The sequence below is a fragment of the Falco rusticolus genome, chromosome Z (assembly GCF_015220075.1).
Source record: "Falco rusticolus isolate bFalRus1 chromosome Z, bFalRus1.pri, whole genome shotgun sequence".
Taxonomy (NCBI): Eukaryota; Metazoa; Chordata; class Aves; order Falconiformes; family Falconidae; genus Falco; species Falco rusticolus.
The window spans coordinates 16,472,642-16,497,626 of NC_051210.1; the positions used below are offsets into that span (position 1 = coordinate 16,472,642).

At 47.7% G+C, this 24,985-nt stretch overlaps 1 protein-coding gene across 1 annotated transcript in view; it reads right to left on the bottom strand.

Moving 5' to 3' along the window:
• CORO2A (coronin 2A) overlaps positions 1–24,985 on the bottom strand; it is a 62,314-nt gene that overhangs the window by 22,486 nt on the left and 14,843 nt on the right. The gene's annotated exons all lie outside the window — the stretch shown is intronic.

Genomic DNA, 24,985 nt, shown 5'->3' on the forward strand with positions numbered 1-24,985 from the left:
ACCCTCAGCCAGAAAGCAGCAGCCACATTTTTCTCTGCTGGTCTTCACCCCTTTGGCATGACCTGCCTCTGCACCTGTTGCACATCTCTGATGGAGAGAGTGCAGGGGAGAAAAGACAACCCTCTCCTCCACCAGCCAGCTGGCCTGTGCATGCACCAGCAATCGCTATCATTGGGGGCTGGGCCACATGGCAGCAACGTTAAGAGGAATTGAATCCTGGTAGCTCAGAACTCAGGAAGCATGAAAGATATATTCTGGGTGAGGAAAGCCTGAAAGATGGCGAGTGAACAAGTCAGTCTGGATGCAGGCTTCATTTGGCCCTCGGGTGGTTTAGGACCAAAAGCTAGTCTAAATTTTGCTCACATGAAGGGAAAAAAAGAGGTTTGAGAGATCATAGTAATCATTACAGTCACCTCTTGTTTTTTTCCCCATTGACAATGACATTCTGCATGTCTGGTTTATAACTGCACTACAGCCCTCTGAGAGACAGCATTTTAAATGGTGTTTAAATGAGATACATAAAGCATGCTAACCACAAGAATCCTTTCCCACAGAGAGCAGTGAAGCTTGATGGAACTGATGCAACTAATTTCAAATAGGAAACTACCGGTGTTGGACAGAAAAGGCAATTCAGACTATGAACTCCTGCTCCATCCACAAAACCTAGACAGTAAAAGGGACATGGCAGAGATGGTGAGAAGATCCTACTGCCCAAAGGAAAAGAAATGTACATCAGGCAAGAAGGTTATGGGTGAAAAAGAGCCCCACACAATCAATATAGGCAAAGACTGGGAGAGGGCTTGGTTTGCCCCATATTGATCTGCTGAATGTGCATTTCATGAATGGTATTATCAGTGCTGCTGGATCAAAGATATTCCAGTTTGAGAGAGTTCCCCCTTTTGTGTTACAGCAAGACTTAGCTCATTCACAAGGGTAAGTGTTTGAAGGGAAGCACGCACTCAATGGCAGGAGCCCAAGTGCATCATCACCCAACAAGCAGAGGTCTAAGCAATTCTAAACCAAAATGTCCTTGCTGCTGGCACAAGATGGTATCCTCCTGGGATGACTATTAAATGCCAGGAGTCTGTATTGCTTGATCCTGGGCAGTTGAACTGGAGCTTTACAAGCATCCATCAACACAAAGATCTGCAAAGCTCATGTCACACTGGAAGATTTGGGCTGTGAATAGTGCTAGGACACAAGTCCTGGCCTACTCCCCACCTCCTCCCAATCTACTGGCACAGCTCAGACCAAACCCCACCTTGGACAAATACATATGCCTGTAAAAAATCAGTCCTGGCAGATCACCGGTTGCTTTCACAGTCATTTTTGTTGCCTGCTTTTACCTTGGCACGTTTTACCCACATTTCTCCATATTCTTAGCTGATTAGATTTCTTGTGCAGAAAACATTAGGTGCAAAGGATCTCTGATACAGTGAGGGCTCTGATGCTGAACAAAAACAAAGACACACAAGTTATTTGGAAAAGAAAGCAGTGATCCTGGGAAAATAATCTTGGAAGAAGGGATATTCACAGACAGAAAGAAAGCTGAGGTTTTATGGAGCTAACTAGCTCCCCAAACAGCCCAAGATGTGCAGCATTCTCAAACACCTTCACACTCATTACAGCTTTAGTGGTTAGGTTTACTCGCATCACGGTGGAGGCGGGGAAATCACTGTACTGTCTGGATGCAGCAGTTCCTTCTTACAGCAGGAACGTTATCTTTCCAAAAGGAAATTAACTGCCTGGCTCAAAGGAACTTCTAGCTAAACTGCGCTTGAGGTGGGACAGAGTGTGTGGTCTGGAGGTTCGAGGCTCCTCTGGAGAAAGGAGTCACCAAGTACACAGAATATATTCACTATTGCAGCACCAGAGAGCAGGAACACACAGCAAGATACTAACATCCCATGCAGAGTACCTGTGAAATTGTAACTCTGAATAAGGAATAAAGGAAATAAAAGGAATTAAATGCCCAAGTTTGGATAGTGCTTAGGAAACAAGCTCTCTCCTATTTCAGTTTGTAGAATTAAGGTTCAGCTGTCACAGGAATGGACTTCAAAGCACCTACAGCCTGGACAGCAGGGCAATATATAACTGGGAATATCATAAAAATGGAAAAGACAATCCTAGCAGAACAGTGTCCCTCCTGACATAATTGCAGCCACAGCAGAAAGCTCAACATTAAAAGAAAAAGCTTTTTAAATAAAATATGGCAAAAAACAGCCTGAACAGGTGCAGCATCAGCAGACTGCATCTGGCACAGTGGGAGATGCTGAACCCAAATAAAGCAGACATGTGGACATGAAGAAAAACTTGTTTGGAAGGAGTGTGGAGGAGTGTTCTGCACTGGAAGTTGCTCAAGTGGTGATATGTCTCCATCCCTGGAAATCCTTTCAAGACTTCATTAGATAAAGACATATTCTCCTTATTCAAATGTTCATAATAGTCCTGCTCTGAACAGGAGGCTGAATTGGAGAAAACCTAGGGCATGGTGCCACCAAACCATACTGAAACCTTACAAATGAAAAAGCTCACATCTTCACTAAGTAAAATAAGGCCCTGTGTGTACAATCTGCCTGCTACAAGCCATGCAGTAGACAAGATGTGGTTCCTCAGCAAGAGATGAGATCTTCCAGCTGGCTATTAACAAGAACAGCCTGGCCAGGGCTCTGACAGATCTCAGCTATTAGACAGTGGAAGCTATGGTGCATACAAGAAGATCGTTGTAGAGAAAAGAGGTCACCATTCTCCATCAGAGCTCTCAATGCACCAAATGCTGTGTTATGTATAAATACAGGCTTAATACCAACTGCATGGGTGGGTGTATAGGTACTAAAAGGACTACAGAAACATTTATCCCCCCAGCAGGTCCCCACTGCAGTCTGCCTTCATGTGATTTGCCCAGATCTGCCCTTCCACTGCTGCCAGAACAATGCAGGAACCAGTCACAGGTCACTGGTACCCCGTTTCCATCAGCAGTCCTGGCCCAGCCTCTCTGCTCAGCTCCTGTGTTTGCATGGCAGGACAGAAGTGGCCTCAGTCTATAGCTACAAGTCTCTTCCTTGTTTTTTCCTAAAATAGCAGGTTTTCCAGTCACTTCTCCTCCCCCTCCTCCCTCTGTCTTCCTGGAAGGAAGGAGTTGGTTTAATCACACCTCATCTGGTACTTCAACCATCTTGACTACCACTCTGTTCTCCTAGATGCAATGTCATATGTTCCCAGGAGAGACAATCTGAGTGCTGTGTCCACTCTCCAGGGCTGAAGGTGGAGCAGGGGGACTGACCAGAGAGTAGAGAGGCATCCCACTCCTTCCTCTCAACAAGTACAGAAGAAAGCACCACAACAAAGGCAGAGCTGGGTGAAAAACACTCATGACCAGACAAAGAAAGGAAGCATGATTTTCACAGTATCTCCCATCCAGGGCTCAAGGAACCTGTTCTGGTGCAGCTGGCAAAAAGCTGGGCTTGCCTCCCTGCACAGGTGGCAGAGAAGCCAGCTCTGCAAATGTTGTGTAGGAGACAAGGGTCTCCCTGGCTTACAAGTGCAAGGAGATGCCAGTTTCTGATATATCTCCCACCCCCAGAAGGAGCTGTGGTGTGGCTCAAAGTGCCATACACATCTACGGTGCCAAAGTGCCAAATGCCACTTCCAAACACAGCTGCAGTGAGACACACAGCGAGCCAAGCAGCAGCCCAGATAAAGAAGCTGGGAAGAGCTGGGCTGGGCAAAACACTTCACTACAGGTCTGTACTTGAGCGGCTCCTGAGTGCCTGCTTCAGAAGAGCAATGTAAGGTTATCCACTGCCCTCCTGTACCAGCCAGAGGTAACTGCTCTTTCCTCTTTTATTCTCCACCCCTGCAAGATTGTCAGCTATTCAACAGCTTCCTCACAGAACAGAAGCAGTTTCCTGGCAGTGAGCAGCAGTGGCCACTTAGGTCATCAGCAGCATTTCCTGCCATTCCCTCTTGGAGGCAAGCCCACCTTGAATCCTCTCCCGTGCTGGGTGAGTCCTGCAAAGCAGCTGCCACCTTCTACATAACAGCCTTTGAGCTCCGACATGACTCCCATGTTCCACTCCAGCTAATCTCACATCAACTTAGTCCATTCAAGCCATGTCACACTGACACATTTCCACGTTTGCCTCAACCTTTCCGTGGCCCATCCTGCCACCCCAACATTAGGAGGCAGGTTTCCTCACTGCTGGGGGCAGGGGCAGCAGTGGACTGCAAGCAGCATCAGAGCCAATCCCACAGGCCACAGGGAGCTATCTGCAAAACCATACCTAAAGCAGGAGGCAGAGGCACCTCCATGGGATCCCCCTCTCCCCCATCTTTCCATGGCAAGCAGAAGACCCTGGTGTATGAGTAACTTTATTTAGTTCTTCCAAAGCTGCTGAGGCTCTGGCTGTACTTTCCACCTACCTCCTCCCATTCAAGGCCCCACCACACTGCAGAACCTTCTGGACCTGGACACACAGCGTCCCGCTTCCAGAGGAAAAGGGAGCTGGATGAGGAGATCTTGACAGTAGCAGGGCTACATCTGCTCCCCTGCTGCTCACAATGCCAGACAGAGCCCTGGACATCCACTACCTCCCCAGGCCCATGCTGGCGTGGCAAGATTTGCCAAGGGGCTTTGCAGTGTTCTCTGCATGGTCCTTCTTTCCCACTTTTAAATGTTCACTTCCCTCTTCTCTGTTTTCAGATTTTGCCAATCACAGTCATTAGGTTTCCTTCCAGTCTCCTCTCCTTTGCTGCCATCCATAGTGCAGAACAACAGGCAGGGACACCAGGCAAAAGGTGACCACTGCCCAAACATGCAGGTTTAGGCTTAGGAAAGCTAAAGCCTACCTGGAGCTGCATCTGACAAGGGATGTGGAAGGCAACAAGAAATGTTCCTACAAGTACCACAGCAGTAAAAGGACAACTAGGGAAAATGTGAGCCTGCTGAGGAATGGGAATGGGGACTTGATGAGAAAGGACTCTGCAAAGGCTATGGCATTGAATGTCTTTTTCACCTCAGCCTTTACTGCTGCATTGAGTTTGTATGGCAAGGTTTTCGTAGCACAGGGCTACAAGGGTGGCTTCTGTGAGAAGCTGCTAGAAGGTGTCCCCATGTCTGACAGAGCCAAAGCCAGCCAGCGCTGAGACGCACCTGCTGCTGACCAAGGTCAAGTCCATCAGCAATGGTGATAGCACCTCTGAGATGGTGTATTTAAGAAGGGGGAAAAAGCGGTGGCAGAACAGCAGCTGGAGAGAGTCTATGTGAGCGCAGCAGCCCTGCAGGCACCCAGGCCATTGCAGAAGGAGGGGCAGGAGGTGCCTCCAGATTCCCCTGCCGCCTGTGGTCAAGCCCATGGTGAGGCTGTGCCCCTCAGCCCATAGAGGTTAGCAGTGCTGTGACCCATGGGCAGCCTGTGCTGGAGAAGCTCCTGGCAGGGCCTGTGGCCCCATGGAGAGAGGAGCCCAGGCTGGAGCAGGTTGCTGGCAGGACCTGTGGCCCCATGGTGGACCCAGGTTGGAGCAGTCTGTGTCTGAGTGACTGCACCCTGTGGGACGGACCCATGCTGGAGCTGTTTGTGAAGAACTGCAGCCCATGGGGAGGACTCACATTGGAGAAGTTGGTGGAGAACTGTCTCCCGTGGGAGGGACCCCATGCTGGAGCAGGGGCAGAGCGTGAGGAGCCTCCCCCTGAGGAGGAAGGAGCAGCATAGACAACACGTGATGAACTGACCGCAGCCCCCATTCCCCGTCCCCCTATGCCATTAAGGGAGGCAAGAGGTAGAGAAAATCATAAGTAAAGTTAAGCTCAGGAAGAAGGGAGGTGTGGGGGCAAAGTGTTATTTCTCATTATCCTATTCTGATTTGATTGGTAACAAATTAAACTGATTTCCTCAAGTCAAGTCTGTTTTGCCTGTGATGGCAATTGCTGAGTGACCTCCCTGTCCCTATCTCAACCCACGAGCTTTTTGTTATATTTTCTCTCCCCTGTGCTCTGAGGAGGGGAGCGATACAGCAGCTGTGGTGGGCATCTGGCACCCTGCCGGGACCAATCCACCACAACTGCTAAGATGGTCCTTAAGGTATTTAGGGCCCCTGAGACCTATGGGAAGTCCAAGACTAGGAAGACTTGGATGTAGCTTACCTCAGCATTAGCAAGGCTTTTGACACTGTCTCCCATAACAGCCTCATAGACAAACAGATGAAGTACAGACTAGATAAGCAGACCCTGGGGTAGACTGTAAACTGGCTGAACCCCTGGACTCAAAGGCTTGTGATCAGCAGCACGAAGTCTATCTGGAGGCCAGTCTCCAGTGGTGTGCCCCAGGAGTGGACACCGAGGTCAGTGCTGCTTAACTTTTTCATTAATGATCTGGATGATGGGGCAGAGTATACCCTCAAAAAATCTGCGGATGACACAAAATGGGAAGGAGTGGCTGATACATCAGAAGGTTGTGCTGCCAACCAGAGGGACCTCGACAGGCTGGAGAAATGCGCCCACTGGAACCTCATGAACTTCAACAAGGGAAAGAGCCAAGTCGTGTACCTATGGAGGAATAACTCCATATGCTGGGTGCCAACTGTCTGGAAAGCAACTTTGCAGAAAACAACCTGTGTTTCCAGGTGGACAGCAACTGACCATAAGCTGCCAGCAATGTGCCTTTGGAGCAAAGAAAGCCAATGGCCTCTGGGGATGCATAAGGAGGAGTGTTGCCACCAGGCTAGGGGAAGTGATCCTTCCCCTCTACTCAGAAGTAGTTTACTACTAGTGAGACACACCTGGAGTGCTGTGTCCAGTTCTGGGCTCCCTGGTACAAAAGACATGGATGTAGTGGTCCAGTCTAGGTGCATGAAGATGTTAAAGGGACTGGGACTATCTCTCATATGAAAAGAAGCTGAGAGAGCTGGGACTGTTCCCCTAGAGAACAGCAGACTCAAGAGGATCTTATCAATATGTACCAGCACCTCAGGAGGTCTCGAGGGTAAAGAAGACAGGGCAAGACTCTCCTCAGTGGTGCCCAGCAACAGACAAGAAGCAATGGGCACAAACTGAAATACAGAAAACTCCATTTAAACACACAGAAACACTTTTTTTCTGTGATGTTAGTCAAACACTGGCATAGGCTGCCAAAAGAGGTTGTGGAGTCTCCATCCCTGGACATACTTAAAACCTGACCAGACATGGTCCTGGGCAACCTCCCCTAGTTGACCCTGCTTTGAGCAGGACATCAAGATACGAGTTTCAACTTCAACTGTTCTGTGATTCTAAGGCCTCTGGATCTCAGCCATGTGTATCTTTTACTGCCCTAAAAATGCCACTGGCAACGTACCAAGATGTATGCCCATGCGATGTGCACTTTCAACCCAATAAACCTGAAGTTTGTCTTCCAGGTTCAGCTCTCCCATCTGTTCTTCTGACAGGGAGCAATGACAACACATTTCTTCCCCATTCCATAAAAACTGCTGTTTGGAGGGGCAACCATTTTTATAACTGTGCAAATAGAAACTGGTATAAGGGATGGAGGGGAGAAGGTGTGGGAAAATACAGAACATTTTGCCAGCACGACAGGACTGTTTTTTCACTGCAAAAACTTGCGCTATCACCTCAAAAAAAATACCATATTTGTACATTTTATAAAGCCCCAAAATTATATGTTTTGCACAGTCCCTTAAGAATATACTTTCCCTGGGTGTTTTTTTAAGACTAATGGGGTTAGCTTTCTCCCTGCACTGGAGGGCCCCCAGTGTACAACGAGTCTCCCCTTGCACATTCATGCCTGAGCAGGGTGAGTCAGCATAGGCAGAGCTCAAGGTCCTGAAAACCCTGGGTGTGCAGCACCAGGTGAGGCTTGTAACCACAGCTCAGGGATCCCCAGCTCACTTCACCTGCTTGTGGGACAGCAAGGAGCCAGGATGCCCACAGCAAGGGCACGCAGACCATCCGTGCACACGGGGCAGTGCCCATGGCAGCACATCCCCACCTTGAGAGGCAGCTGGAGCTGAGGTCTGGGTCCTTTCTTCTGATCAGGGAGGTAGAAGATCTCCCCCCACTTGCAACTCAGGGCTCTGTGCCATCAGCACAGAGACTGATGCTGAACTGACAAGGAACTGGTGAATGGACCATCAGCCCTCTGTCAGCATGGCACAGAAGCCTTTGCATCCTGGAGAAAGGAGGAAGGTAGCCTTTGCAATCCAAGAATCAGCCTCCTGCCTTCCCTCCCCATCATCCTGACCTAATTCCCTAATTCCCAATATCACAAGCCTCCCTGTGGGGGGAGGGGGAACTGGGATGGAGGGAGACAGTGCAGATTGTACTAGCATGTGTGTTTCTAACCATACAGCTGATGCAAAAAATGTGGTTAGCACTATCCTCCCCTCACCCAGCTCTCAAAGACAAAGTCCTGGGACCTTGTGGTTGTCACTGCCACCTCTTCCAACAAGGAACATTAAGGAGACTTTTTTCTGAAGCTGCCAAAGGGTCCTGGAGTAGGATAGAGATCCCTGCAAGCCCCACTCAGATCTCTGCTTACCACTTTGCAGTAGGCAATCAGCACACGCTTTTTCAGGACGGACAGTCTTTGCTAGACAGCTTCTGCCCATTAAGCTGTGCAGCCCTAGCATGGGGAGCACTATCTCATGAAAGAACATGCAGTGGTTTATGTCAAATACAGTAAAATGCATCCATTTGCTTCATAGTTCCTCATTGCTAGCATAAACAGAAGCAGCAGCTCCTCTGCCTCTCTAAGCAGGTTAATGCAACTGCAAGAGATAAGCAAGGTCATACAGGTAGTTTTAAATGATCCCCTGAAGCCTCTCACAACTGGCATTTCTGGGTGCTCAGCTCTGAGCTGAATGAGGAAGGACACAACATGGACAACCCTGAGACACAGATCTGATCGTGTGGAGAACCTCAACTACAGAGCAGAGGAGCCATCATACAAGCTGGTCTCAAATGTAAAAAGATTCTCATCTCTTGCCCAAGGTCCAGAATACAGCAGAAGGAGGCAGAGAAAGCGAGGTCATGGCTGCAACATGGGTCTGATATAAGATAAAACAGTAAAGCTGTAGCAATTCTCAGCCCAGTGCTGACAGCAGGTGGGATTCCTTCCTGGCACCTGAAAAGATGCCCAGAAAACCACTGTAGTACTTTGATACCCTCAAGCATAGCCTACTCAGCCCTTTCATGTTTACCAGACATGAACATGGAAATGCTTAGGAGACCTCTGAAGAACAGTTAAAGATGGATAATCCAGGTCTACCACTTGTCTTCAGAAATACGATGCAGCAGCACTGAAGGGACTTTGCTGTGCTTTAGGTCTGACTCTTCTATGAGGTTGTTTATGAAAAGTTAACTTTTCATCACTCATCCATGAAACCTGACTGCAAAGATCCTAGCTCCTGACTGAAGGTGTGAGCTCCTAAAAGGGTTGTGAACTCTAGGAAGGTCTGCAGCACTCAGAAGCAGTCTTGGGAAAGTTATGCTGTGGCATATTTGCTACTCTCCAGGAAGTATTAGACAAAACAAATAGGCATATGCATGTCCAACTGACTGAACATGTGCTTCACCATAGGCCAGCATGTTCCTGCTTGCCCTGTTGCATCCCACTTACACTAGGATTACAGATTTGCCTACACTGTGCATGAAACTTGTGAATTCTGGATTAATTTCTCTTGTTCTTGGAAAAAATAACCACATAAAAAAAGCGAAACATGTTTGAGGAAACCCAGACATATGGGAGCCTAATACCGGTCCAACTGAGAGCATTTCCTCCTCTGGTGCACAGTATTTGTGAAAGAGTCACAGCAGCCAGGTCAGTCCTAATAGTCTGGAAACTCAAGACACTGGCAGCACTTTATTCTGCCTTTTACAGTCTTTGATATCTTTGGTGGCTTTGACATCCTTGGCATTGTGCCTTGGATTGTGCCAGGAGCTGGAGGGCATACAGATCAGGAAGTTATTTCTTTAAATCCTGAGGAAGGTCTAAAAGAAGATTGATGGGCACCTTATCTCCTGGAAATACCAGCTCTTGGATGTGGCTCCACATACTGTTAAGAGCTGACCTGTCCAGCACACACCCTGGCATATTGTTTTTCTGGCAATTTCAGTCTCATCTATGAGCCAATTTCTCTTGCTCAAAGAGCAGAAAATGAACACAAGGTGGGGGAGGAAATAAAATAAATAAGTAAATAAAACACAAACACAAAAAAAAAAAAAAAGAAAAAAAAACAGAATAAGGCATCTGAGCGAATTAGATCATAAAAAGTATCTGGTGTGGGTAAAACAGAGCACAAAGGGATGGGTGTCACATCACAGGTAGAAGCAGAGGGAATTGGAGTGTCTTTGACACCAATGAGATCCCCTCAGCTCATCCAGGGAACCACAGCCAGGCAGCATGACAGTGTCACCCCAGGAAAGGAGGGGTAGCTAAGAACCAGACCTTGTCTCATTGCCCTGTAAACAGGCATGCACATCTCACAGGCTGTGCTGCACCCAGTCAGAGCAGGGAGGAATTTAGACTACATGAAGGTCAGATGGGAGATGGGTTTGTAACCTGACCAAGAAGTTTGGGGGCAGGAAATCCTACTTAGCGTGCTCAGCTCCTATATTTCATGCTTTTCAGTGCGTGCCAGCCTTCTGCTCTTTCCCAGTCCCGAGGAACCAGCAAACTCCAAAGCTGGAACCATCTGCCTAAAGCCTTCAGCTCTGGGCACTGCTCTAGCAAAAGGTGCCAGACAGTTGATAGGAGAATTCAGTGGAGAGTGGTATGGACAAGTGATCAAAGCTGTGTGACCTGCTAAGAAATCCTAAAAGCTTCAGAGTGGAGATGATGGAGGGAAGCCATGACAGTAGGCTTCAAACACGGAAAAGGTTGCCACAAAGAGGATATAAATTGTCCACTTTCAAAGTCTAGGGGAGACAGAAAGTAAAAAACCATGTGTTTTAACCGCATCAGAGAAGTCTCCAATTAGGCAGCAGTAAAACTTCTAAGAGTCACAGGAGTGGGAAATGTATGAATCTCCATCAGTGGTGTTTCCCAGGCAGACTCAATAAAAGACTAGCAATGACAACGGAGCTACAGCTGACCCTGATTTGGACAGGAGACAGACTCACAGAGCTGGAACAGAGAAATCACACAATGATTTGATTTCATGTGCAGTAAGCCTGCTATGTCCCGAGCGTGGCAGGCTGTACCTGCTTGTACTAGCTGCACTAACCCCCTCAGCAGGGCATCCAGTATCTCACTTTTAAGCAATTTTTAATTGCAATCTTAATGTCAGAATTGCAATTCTTAACATCCAGGGCAAGACAGCTGAATCAGATACAGCTACTGCAGAACAATCTGTTTCATTATGGTACCAAGAGCTGTGCTGCAAGACAAGCTGTTTAGCAGTGGCCATCATTCCTGACATTAATGCGCCAGAGTAGCTCCTTTCAAATGTACCATTGTTCAGGCTAACTATTAAGAGTGGTATAAGGGAAAATGAAAGCCAAAATTTTAACCTGAGCTCATTTGTCTGATGCAGCATTCAGGTTGAAACTTTCTCTACTGCCCTTGTGAAAACATGCAGGCCCTATTTCCCTGAGATTAAAACCTCAACAACTGTATGGGACTGCAAAAAGGATCCATAGAGGTAAGAGACCATCCCATCCAGATGCAGAGCTGAAGATGATGGTGAGCAGAAGGGTTGGACCTGCAGAAGCAGAGATCACATATCATTAAAGCAGCACAAAACAGCATCTGGAGAACTTAAAGGAGCTGAACAAGCCCAGTGGGAACAATAAACATCTCATTTTGGCTAGGTCATCTGCAGCTCCTTCAGGGAAGGTGTCCGAGGTCTCTGTCTACAGAAAGTTTGGTTATTTCCCCCGAACAGCCCCCAGGCCACGCCAGTGCCCATCTTCTGTGGGACCAGACTCCAGACATGATCTAAGCTCTTCTCTCTGCCTTTGTGCACAGCACATCTGAGGGCCTGGCAGCACCCAGCATGCATCAACCTGACATGCATCCATCAAGACACAAGTCCTTGGTCCCTTCTGTCCACATGCCAATGCACACTAATATTTCACCGACTCAAAGCTGTACAGGGAGGAGGCTTGCTGCTAACTCCAGTGATACAAACAGGCATCTTACTCCACCAGCTACTATAAGATCACCTTGATTCAAAGCTTTTTTTACAAGTTCATCCAAACTAAGCCTGTTGAAGCACAAGATCACTGCCTATGAAGCATCCTATTAGATGACAGATCTCTCATAAGACTGTATGACAATCCTGGTATGGAAATACAGCACATAAAGGCTGCATGGAGTGCAGAAGCAGCACTCAATTCAGCCAACACAGAATTTCTAGGCCGAACAAGTTTGTAAGCTCTAACAGAAAGCTCTCCAGCTGCCTTCAGGTAAGCAAGGGGAGAACAGACTGCCAGCCTCTGCCCCTGATCTCAGGACAGTGATCAAAGGACAGCCTGAGCTCTTCTGAGATGAGAGTCTGGCACAGCATCTCCTGCAGAGATTTGCATCTTCTCCCCACCCCATGCCTGGGCTGAGAGCCTTCCAGTTCATCAGGTGCAATGTGGATGGTACATGCCCCTCACCAAAAAATTGCTTTCTGTTTTCTTGTGCTGCTCACCTCTCAGCAGGGTACAAATACATACCAATGAATTAGTAACTGTTATGTTTGCTTGAAATTCCCCCAGTTTCACACAAGAAGCCTCCCTTCTCCTTGAGGCCTGTGCTCTGTGCGGCCTGTGTTGCACTCCTGCATGAAAGCTGCCCTGGCATAGAGAAACATGGGCCAAAATCCAGCCATACTTCTGTGGACCTTGCCTACAGGGTGCCCAGTGCGCTCCTGGGGAAAGCACATAACATGAACAATCTTCCAAAACACTTTTAAGTACTGATTACTATTGTTCATAAGCAGGTTTCCAAACTCTGCCTATACCTCACCTGCCACTCTGAAAAGCACTTCAGCTGTTCAGGTGATCCAACCTGGCAAGTTGGACTCTCTTCCTCCCCTGTCCTTATTGACAGGGAATCAAGAGAATTTACAGTTCTAAAGGACTTTTCTGAGGTCCCAATATCTTGAAAATTAGCAACAATTTGGAAAGCACAGGGACCAACAGAAAAAAATAAATTTACCCCTCATTCCTTCTCTTGCATGCAGGGTCAAAAAGAGATTAAAAGGTGAGAAAGGAAAGAATGCAAATGCTAATAAGGCTGGTTTTGAAAGTTCCAATGACCATTTCAATCTGAAATTCCATGAAAACTTTACATTTCCCTTTTCATATTCTCTTTTGGAATGCTAAACTTGTATTGCATAGGTAATGCCTTTTTCCTTTCAACCTCATCATTTTTAGGTAACGTTTCTATGGCCAAAAAACCCACAGAGCAGCCCTGCTAGTCTTTTGAGAGCGCTGTTCACAAGTATCCAAGGAGTGCCACAAGAGATTCAAACCTCCAACTCCGTGCTAATAAGCAGAGTGAAACTGGCACAAGGGTACACAAGTAGAAGGCTCTAGAGAAGACACACTTCCTCTTCTTAGTTCTGTATCAGCAGTCTATGAAATAAAATCTTTACATGCACTCGGGGCCAATTAATAAAATCAAACAAAAGAAGAATCACTTGCAAAATTTGCCCAGGTCCACGATTTTCCCCTGTCTCTTCTCCCCCTGCTCTCTTCAACTCAATTTCATTCACCTTACCTTTCTCTTCTCCTGCTAAATCCTCTCTCCTCCCCTCCCTCTCCTTTTCTTCCACACAGCTGATCCTCTCAAAATTCACCCCTTCCCATCCAAAAATGCATAATGTAACTTGATGCCAAAAGTCAGGAAGACTCACTCAACGGCAATTCGATAAAGCTTAGAGCCAGATGACGAGAGGAAGATGTACATGAAGTCAGCTTCAACGCTGCCCTACACTGAATACCAAGCTGTGTACGGGAAATAGGAGAGACATTCCCATTCCCAGTACCCCAAGATTTGTAGAAAGGACGCAGTTAAATACAAGAAATACTGCCAGCTTTCTGTCAAAGACCCAGCTACATTGTACTGTAAATTTCATGACATAACTCCATACGGAACAGACCATACCAAAGAACTCCATAATTAAGTACTCCTCACTCTGCTGTCCCCACAAGAGATTTATGTTGAATCAGGAAGACATCTGCTACCTGCTCCTAAACCATGCTTGTGCAATCCTTACACAGACACAAGGCCTTGGTTTCAGTGTCTCCACTTTAAGAAGACTGTTAGCCCCTCTTCTGATCAGAGAGGGGCACATTTGTTGCTGCATCCTGCTTCTCACTGAATCTCAGCAGAGGAACAGCTGCAGAGCAGGATGCTCCAAAGCTTTCTTCTCTCACCTATCCAGCACCAGGGCACAGCTGGGAAGCAGTGCAGCACCTCAGGTCAGCAAGGTCACTATTTGATACACCTCCTGCAGAAGACATCTGTCACCTGGATGTGGTACACTAGCAAGACTCACATACAAGCACTTTCACTGGAAAATGGTTGCTTTTAGCAGTTGACTAGCCAACCAAGCCAGCTAAGTCCCAGGTCCACCCAGCTAGACTGGGACAGTTTTGGCGAAGACAAATACATCACATCATTATATTTATTCTGAATAATGCTACTAATGCTTCTCCTACAGGGCAAAGCTCGCTCTCTCTGAGACCCAGTACTGCCAGCCACGTGCTCAATACACTTTTGCTCCCGCAGTTAAACCAGAGGCATTCAAAGTAACTGGCACTGAAAAAACAGTGTGCAGAGGAACTTGTCACTTCCAGATGGCTTTAAAACTTTAAACCTCACACCACATATATTTCTCACCCTTTCTTCTTGCTTTATGCAGAAAAAAGGCTGTTGGCTGCAACCTTGATAGGAGCACAGTGATCACAAAACAAGCAAGCAGTGAGAAAGGTGTCTGCTTGTGCCAGTCTGCAGGTGCCGCTTTCAAGCTATAAGCAACCAGCGCTGGGTTTCAATTTCCCATCTCAAGTGTCTTTGCCACCAGCTTTCATGGTAATAAAAAGGGCTTCATTAGAAACATCAGAGTGGGCAAAACATGTCCCTCTGGCTAAATCAAGTATTGTAGTAAGACAGAGTTTTCTGCAAGTAGCACGCACTCATGCCAGGAGGGTTTTGGAAGACAGTACAGACTGTCTCATGTTAACATGGACCAGACCCAGGCATGAGCAGTCCACCCATTGGAGCACAGTCTGGCCCAGCCATAATTCATTCTAGCCCACACAAATATTATTCCCAGGTGATTTCACCAGATCACTCAGCTCTTCACACCTCACCCTGTTTCCACCCTCCTCTTTCCCCTTTCATCAGAAGCAGCAGTAAGGGAGTTTTATCACAGGTATTGGTGAACAATCCCCTGTCTCAGAGCAAGGCCACCCCCAGCGACACATCAGTATGGCTCCAGCTTTCTCCAGCTGTACCTTGCAAACCCCCAGCAGGGAGAACCTCTCACTCTCCTGGTGCCCTGCACCACCCTCTTTTAGGCTGACCTACCCGCAGGGACTTCTGCTCACAGCAGATCAGGGAGTACTTTCAGAGACACCCACCTCCTGCCCCCAGAGAGGACTCACCAGCAGCCTGAGGAAAGCCTGCTGGGTTGGGCCTGGAAGTTTTTTAATGGCAGCGTCACTAATTATATGGGGTACTCATAAACACCAAGTCCGCAGCACCATGAGGCAGATGAAGAGGCAGTCCCTCATTTATAGCCTGCAAAGAAACTGGAGGATACCTTTGAAAACAGAAAGGGAATTACTGCCCTGTCAGACTGTTGTGTAAGAGCAGGTGGAGGCTTTGCCAAGACGCCCCTTTACTCCACCCCTTTGGGACCATCCTCACTGCATCCTGTTAGCAGCTCTTGCTAGGAAGGGCCAAGGATGATCTTCATCTTTTATTGGATGTGGTGGGGAACATTGCCACAAAGGATAAGGAAAAGGCTGAGGTACTTGATGCTTTCCTTGCCTCAGGCTTGAATAGCAAGACCAGTTACCCTCAGGGTACTCAGCCCCCTGAGCTGGAAGACAGGGATGAGGAGAAGCTGCATGAAGCCCCCACAGCCTAGGAGGAACGGATTAGTGACCTGCTGCTCCACTTAGATGTGCAAGTCTATGGGTACACGAGGGCACTGAGGGAGCTGGCAGAGGAGCTCACCAAGCCACTCTCCATCATTTATCAGCAGCCCTGGCTAACCGGGGAGGTCCCAGCAGGCTGGAGGTTAGCCCGTGTGACACCCATCTACAAGAAGGGAGGGAAGGAGGATCCAGGAAACCACAGGCCTGTCAGCCTGACCTCAGTGCTGGGGAAGGTTATGGAGCAGATCATCCCAAGTGCCATCATGTGGCATGTGCAGAACAACAACTGGGGGATCAGGCCCAGCCAGCATGGGGTTATGGAAGGCAGGTCCTGCTTGACGAACCTGATCTCCTTCTATGACAGGATGACCCACCTAGTGAATGACGGAAAAGCTGTGTATGTTGTCTACCTGGACCTTAGTAAAGCCTTTGACACCACCTCCCACAGCATTCTCCTGGAAACACTGGCTGATCATGGTTTGTATGTGTGGGTAATGGCTCTATGCTGGGTAAAAAACTGGCTGGGTGGCCAAGCCCAAAGAGTGGCAGTTAATGGGCTTATATCCACTTGGCGGCCGGTCACAAGTGGTGTTCCCCAGGGCTCAGCATTGGGGCCAGCCCTGTTTAATATCTTTATCAACGATCTGGACGAGGGGATCAAATGCACCCTCAGTCAGTTTGCAGATGACACCAAGTTGAGGGGCGTGTTGACCCGCCTGAGGGCAGGAGGCTCTGCAGAGGGACCTGGGCAGGCTGGAGCGATGGGCCCAGGCCAGTCGTGTCAGGTTCAGCAGGGCTCAGTGCCGGGTCCTGCCCTTGGGTCACACCAGCCCCACGCAGCGCTACAGGCTGGGGCAGAGCGGCTGGAAAGGGCCTGGTGGGAAAGGGCCTGGGGGTGCTGGGTGACGGCCGGCTGGGCAGGAGCCAGCAGTGTGCCCAGGGGGCCCAGGCGGCCAGCAGCACCCTGGCCGGTGTCCCCAGCAGTGTGGCCAGCAGGACCAGGGCAGTGACCGTCCCCCTGCACTGGGCACTGCTGAGGCCGCCCCTCGAACCCTGTGTTCAGGTCTGGGCCCCTCTCTGCAAGAGGGACATTGAGGGGCTGCAGCGTGTCCAGAGACGGGCAGCGGGGCTGGGGAAGGGGCTGGGGCACAGGTCTTGTGGGGAGCCGCTGAGGGGGCTGGGGGTGTTCAGTCTGGAGGCTCAGGGGGGACCTTGCTGCTCTCTACAGCTGCCTGACAGGAGGCTGTGGGCAGGTGGGGGTTGGTCTCTTCTCCCAGGTAACTAGCAACAGGACAAGAAGAAACAGTCTCAAGTTGTGTCAGGGGAGGACTAGATTGGATAATAGGGAAAAAAATTCACTGAAAGTGTGGTGAAGCACTGGAACAGGCTGCCCAGGGAGGTGGTGGAATCACCATCCCTAGGGGTGTTTTAAAAACATGTAGATGCGGTGCTTAGGGATGTGGTTTAGTGATGGACTTGGCAGTGCTGGGTTAACAGCTGGACTTGATGGTCTCAAAGGTCTTTTCTAACCTAAATGATTCTATGACTGCCTATGATTAAGGTCTCACAAGGTGTCCTGGTTTCAGCTGGGATAATTTTCTTCCTAGTAGCTGGTGAAGTTCTGTGGTTTGGATTTGGTGTGAGAACAATGCTGACAGCACACTGATGGTTTCAGTTGTTGCTGGGTGATGTTTATACTAAATCAAGGACTTTTCAGTTCCTTGGGCCCTGCCAGCGAGAGGGCTGGAGGGGCACGGGAAATGGGGAGGGGACACAGCCAGGGCAGGTGACCCAAACTAGCCAAAGGGATATTCCATACCATATGACGCCATGCTGAGTATATAAACTGGGGGAAGAAGAAGGAAGAGGGGGACATCTGGCATTGTGGCATTTGTCTTCTCGAGTAACCATTATGAGTGATGGAGCCCGGCTTCCCTGGGGATGGCCGAACACCTGCCTGCCCATGGGAGTGGTGAATGGATTCCTTGCTTTGCTTTGCTTGTGTGCGTGGATTTTGCTTTACCTATTAAATTGTTCTTATCTCAACCCTTGAGTTTTACATTCCTTTCCGACTCTCCTCCCCGTCCCTCTGGGTGAGGGGGAGTGAGCGAGCGCCTGCATGGTGCTGAGTTGCCAGCTGGGGTTAAACCATGACACAAGGCAACTGTTCCTCTCTCCTGTCCTCTCCTGCTCAGTGGCACCTCATTTACAAGATCTTCCCAAGAGAATGTACCTCAATAAATCAAAGCCAAACCTTTACATAGCCATTCAAACCTTGAGTTAAAAGCATCATGCTTCCTTCCTCATTTTAAGCATTCCTTGTCTTGGGGCATGAAATGTTTTGGGTAAGGCTGTGTGAAATACACTGCTGTCTCTATGGAGGAAATATTGCTACGAACTATCCATGGAGATGAACACCTAACAGGTTATCTTGTCCCCACCAACCACCAACACCAGGCAGCGGTACTGCACGGGCCATCTTCCAGTCCTCTGGAACCTAGAAGGCTGCTTGCTGGCCTACCATGAAGATGCAGGTATCATAACAGATCTCCAGCATTTCAGCTCCTTTCTTAAAGTAAACATTTTCATTTTGCCCAGAGAAGGCAGAAAGCCCAAACATTAACCGCAACTCTGTTTTGGCTCAGGAAGCAGTTCCAAACCCAAGTGAGGAAGCTTGCTGCAAAGGAGCAATAGAAGAAGCAGCTAAAATAGTTCTGTCTTTGCAAGTGGCACGGAAATAGTCATGAGCACTATAAGGAGCAAGAGAGGTTAAAGTTGAAGCCAAATGAAGAAAATAGAAAGTGGCTCATACATTTAGGCAGATTTAATACAGAAAAGCACAACTAAGCAGAACAGGGACAATTTTTAAATGTCAGAAAAGTTACTGAACTCTTTCTCAAGCACAACGACAGCAAGATTTTCAAGATTCACCTCCTGCAAGTCCGAAATGGTCCATCCCAAAATGCAAAAAACAAGCAAAGGCAGCATGAGACCTGCATGGATGGACCAGGACATGCTCATACAACTCAACCATAAAAAGGATGCACACGGGAAGCAGAAGCAGGGACAAATGTCCTGGGAGGAATATAGAGAGACTGTCCAAAGATGCAGGGCTGGGCTTGGGAAAGCCAAAGCCCACCCGCAGTTGAATCTGTTGAGGGATGTGAGGGGTAACAAGGTTTCTTTCAATACATCATCAGCAAAAGGACTAGGGAAAACATGAGCCTGATGAGGAATGGGGACTTGAGAAAGGACACTGGAAAGGCTGAGGCATTGAATGCCTTCTTCACCTTGGTCTTTACTGCTAAGACCAGCCCTCAGGTATCCTGGGCTCCTAAGAGCTGTGGACAGTCCAAGTCAAGGAAGACTCATCCTTGGTGGAGGAGGATCAGGTCAAGAAACAATAAAACAGATGGGAGGTGTTTCAAAAACGCATAAGTGCAGTGGACATAGGGACATGCACAAGGGCCTGATGGGATGCACCCACAGGCCCATGTTGTCGCAAGGTTTTCTCTGAAAGACGATGGCAATTGGGGGATCTCCCTGAGGACTGGAAGAAAGCAGATGTCACCTTAAAAAGAGCAAGACACATGATATGGGGAACCACAGGCCCTTCAGCCTGAGCTTGATCAGGCAGTTAAACATAAGAAGAAACTTTTTTATTGTGAGCATAGTTAAACACTGGCACAGGTTGCTGAGAGAGGCTGTGAAGTTTCAATCCTTGAGATACTCAAAACCCAACCAGAAAGTGCCCTGAGCCACCTGCTGTAGGTGAACCTGCTCTGAGCTGGCAGTTGGACTAGAAGATCTCCAGAAGTGCCTCTACCCTATGCCATGCTATGACCCTGTAAAATCTGCACAGTGGTCTCTAGGGAGAGCATCCCAAGTAGATGCAGATGAAAGCAGACCATAACTTTCTGTGCACATTTAGCACAAAGGAGGTGGGAGAAGTTCCTGTTACATAGCACTGCCTGCCAGGGATTCATCAGACAGGCCATGGCCAGGGGAAGAAAAACAAGCACCTTGCTTGTGAGCAAGACTTGCCTTTGCATAGCCTCCTCCCTGTGGCCTACAGGAAATTTATATTTCCAGAATTTTCTTGTTCCCAGATCCTCAGGAGCATACTTACTCATTGTTAGGAACATCTGGTTGTCCTCCTTGAAATGAAATGCTCCAAGCAGTGGCAACCTGCTGGTCTAAAGCAACAAAAATAGCTGGACTACACTGTCCACTCTGTCATTTAAATCCAAACACGTGGGGAAAGCAAAAAAGCAATGTCAGAAAGTTTTCAGGGGAGGCTGGGGAAAGGAAAATGGCATCAAAGAAGTGAAAACCAGAACAAAGCAGATACACAGATAAAAGTGAGATAGATGGAGAGTCAACACAGCTTACATAAACCCTTGCCAGGCCTCACCTAACAAAAGCCAGAACCTCTGTGACACAGCGTACCCAGTTTCCAATACAATGTGGCTCCTCACCACAGAGATAATGCAGCATGAGGTTAGGAAGAATGTCCTCAAATGGTTAAGTGGGTTTTGAAAAATGGGAAATGCCTACTTTTTTAGTGCTTCAGGCTTAAGTTCAAAACAGACTCTCAGCACCCTCTTTATATGCCTATATGTCTCCCAGGAAGGATACACTCATAGAACAAAGGTAGATCATTACAGGTCTTGGGAGTCCATCTTTTCTCCTACTCTTCTCATTTGTTTCTCTACATTCTTCCCTAAGGATCTTTTTGTAAAATTCTCCAGTAATGAACAGACCACCATCTTCCTGTGAAATGTATCCCAGCACTCTGTATCCCAGCACTCAGCTGCCTTTATGAGTACAAAGCTCTTCCCTGCTTTGAAAATTAAATCTCCCTTTGTGCAATCAGTATCTCTTGCTTCTTATTTAGTCAGATCACAGGAAAAAGACTGTTACCTTCCTCCAGCAGCAAGCTTTCCTCTGCAGTTAGCATACAGCTTTCCAGTCTTCTCCAGCTTTTACCTCATTCTCCTTCTGTCAGCCACATTTTCTCAACAGCTGATAAATTTGTCCTCCTTACTTCCACTCTCTTTGGCTGATCTGTATTTTTTCAGAGCTGTGCACCTAAAACTGGCATACATCTACTTTACTGACATGGATGAACAAACATTTCCTTGATAATTTACCAGACACTCTCTTTGTTCATGTTTATTATTTTCCTGCTCCAGCATGTCACTGGGTCGTGCTCAGACTGGAACGAACTGCAGACCCTGGACACTTTTCTGCAGAACTGCACCAGGTCCAATGGTACTACGTCATCTGAAGACCTGAACCTGAAGACTGAACTGCATCCTCATTTTCCCATGTCATTTCTTCAGCTCTTCAAGGCAATTTCAAACCAGAGCCCTGTCCTTCTGCAGGCTTCCTGCTCCTCCTGGTTTCCTGTTTATTATTTATTCCTTTGTCCTAATTACTAACAAAAATACCAAACAGCATCAGATGGCAGGAAGAGCACTGCAAAACTCTTCTCAATAAATCCTCACATTTTGATAAATAACTATCAGATGAGCTCTCCTGTGCAGTTCCCTCACTCTGTGCAGTTCCCTCACTGGATTTACATGTACCTTACCATAGCCAGGTGTATCTAGTGCACATTCCCTTAGCTTAATTGTGTGGGACAGCACTGAACATTTTCCTAAAGTTAAGGTAAAGAACATCTGCTTCTCAACATCCATCGCTCTCACCACTCTTTGCAAGAGGAAATCACAGTGTGTTGGCATGATTGGTTTTGCCATGCTTACTCTGCCTCCTTCATCTTATTATTTCTCCCTTGTGTTCTGCTTTTTCTTGTTCTAATATTCTCCTTATAGAAGGTTCAACTTTCCCTCTGTCTAGAGCTCAGGAATCTCCTCCACCTGCTGCAGCATCCTCAATGGCAATCTTCTAATTGCTCTGAGTTAATTTCAGTCAGTTCTTCATGTGTGCCCTGCAGCCCACACTGACTGGGGTCCCCATACATCTGCCGTGAACACTGCCTAACCTCACTGCCCCACTGTAGCCCAAACTACCACTCAGCATCTCTTGCTGTTGCAGAGGAATTTAGCCAGGTTTGGGAAGGGCTTTGCATTTTTCACTTCAAGAAGCCAATATAGTTGGAAACTGTGAGCCCTGCCAGCCAGGACTGTGCTGCTGAGGTCATCACAGGGCATGCAAGCCTGCTAGGTGGCAACGCACTGGCTAAGCAACCAGAACCCCTGTAGCCACTGGGGTCCAGGGACTGGACTGCATGCAGGACAGAAAACTGTTTATTGTTCATAACAGCCTACCATGGGTGCAAGTTCTTTGGGATCTCCAAGCTTTTGTTTTCAGGAGGCTTTGGAAATAGGTTCTTCCAATACATGAGACTGAGCTCCAGGTCCAGCACACTAAGTACCTCTGTCATCAGCAAGTCACTCATGGAAAGTCTTATCTGCAGAGGAGGAGAGCTCCTCTCTCACCTGTGACTGGAGCTCTGAAGCAACACCTAGAACTCCAAATTCAAAATCAGTGGTCCAGGACACCTCTTTTTCACAGCACAATTTCTCAGGCTGCACAAAGTCTTGCTGCTCTTACTATGGGAAGTCAGGCCCACAGCGCTGTGTATCCTGGCAGCTCTCTGCAGAACAGGCTGTCTCACACCCCTGCCTGCACTGCGTTTTGCTCAGCACACCAACAAATGCCCCTCTGCAGACATGCTTATTTGCAGGCAAGATGGGGATGAAGAGCATCTTCACCCTCCCCCTTTTGAAAAGTACCCCATTTGTATTTATTTCTGTATGCCAAGCTGGACCAGTAATACTGGTGTGGTTTTATTAATATAATTACAGGATTTAGCTTCCACTGAAAAAGTATTCCCACATAAATAGGCTTGGAAAGCCCAGTGCTAGTAACAGGATAAGTAAAGGTGTCTCTGCTTTACAGTACACAGAAAGCAACAGCTCTAGAAATCTAGAGAGCAATCACAGCTTACACTTTGCAGTTCAGCAGATTAACACTATCAATTCCTTTTTTTTTTCTCCTTCTTCCTTTTATTCCAGCCATACTTCTTTAATTTCAAAAGATAAATTGTCTATTCCTGCACAGAAAAGCAATGGAGGATAGCATCCAGAGAACACTTTCTTCAGAAAATGCATGCATTCCTGCTAATCTGATTGCTTTTCCAAATAATCTACCATCCATCTCTTGGTGCAGCATCTCTGACTACTGCCCTTTACCAGTCGTTTCCCTGCACCCAGCAGCGCAGTCAGTGCACAGGCATATGCACACAGCAGCTATGTCATATGGCCCTGCTCAGCTACACTAGGCATTTCACTTGCCCCAGCACACGGACCTGTGCAGTCATGTTACAGGCTGGCACGCTGACTCCAACACTTATCCAGGCAACATTTTTCACTGATTCAAGGCTCTCAGGTTTACATTTTTGAGTTTGCATTTTTTTAAAAAAATCTACCTACAGACTTATATCCTCAAAGTTTCAAAATGTAATACAAGTATGTCCTCAAAAAGGCAACCCTGAAGGCAAACAGAAGAATGTCAGTATTACCTACAATTTGTAAGACACACACATATGAAACAGTCTCCTGCCCTTTACAGGTGTTATATCACAGTTTGTGTTGAGCTATTGCTTCAAGACAAAATCAGAGCTCTCAGAACTTTGTCAGCAGCCATCAGCCTCCTCCTGAGTTGGGTGCCAAATAAGCACAGACCATTTTGTTTCTGGTCCAGCTTCTCTCAAACTTGCCACACCAAACAGTTCGTAAGCCTGAGAGCTTAAACTAGGCTTGAGCTGTAGACACTCTTCTAGGCATACCTGCAAGACAGCAGGTCACACACACCCATATGCACTCACTGTCCAAAATCCACTTCTGCTGTGTAATAACACTTATCAAGGAGAAATTACCAGTAATAAATTCCTTTTGATCCAAGGTCAACCAAACAACATGACTATGCAGCAACCCAGAGCTTTAAATACCATCTGTATGTGTCATCTCAAACAATGCTACAAGCTCAGAAGCTACAGATTTATTGTTACAAGAGTAATAAATGGTACGGATACAGTGGTTTTCACCTCTTGGTTCACAGCTTGGTTCTACCTAATGCAGGGCAAATAGACGCAGTTGTCTCCACCACAACCGTAGACTGAGAAACAAATCCTGCATACAAGGATGTTGCCTTGGAGGTGAGGTTTGTCGGTTTGGAGTCCTCAGATGGACAACCTGACCACTGGACCATGGCCTTGACCATGTCTCTTGACAGCCAGGTGGTAAAAGACAGCAAAGGGAGTTACATTAAAAGACGAGTTCCCGGACTGCTTTTGTATGCATACAGCCCACATAGTGCAACTACAGCGAGTGGCCACAAGTGGGAAACAGAGTCTGCCTTGATGAGTCCCGCAAGGTCCTGTCCCCACAAATGTGGTGCAAGCAGGAAAAGCATTTCCCATCTCCGACTCCGGTGTTTGCAATATAATTTAAACCCGTCTCTGCAGAAGAGCACACTGCCGGCGGCCAGCAGCTCAGAAGAGGACCTGTGGGGGCTCAGGAAGTCCAGGCACAAGCATGCATGCTGCAGTTGTGCCTCTTCCCACAAAAAGAGGGCTCATATCTCAGAGCGTGGCACCCTGTGAGAGGTTCTCCCACTGTGGCCAGCACGCAGAAATGCAGGCGCTGCCACCCGCAGCCCTGCTGGTGGTGGTGGGTGCCCCAGCACCTACGTTCAACAGCAGTAATCTTCATGGGTAAATGTACTCAGTATGCATTAATGGAGAATCCAACACGGGGCACTGTTACTGCAAACTGTCGGTTTTCAAACCGCATGTTGGTATGCATATTGCACCTCAGACATTTGAGCCCTACCAGAGAAGCAGTTTAAGTTGGTGCCGCAAGAAAA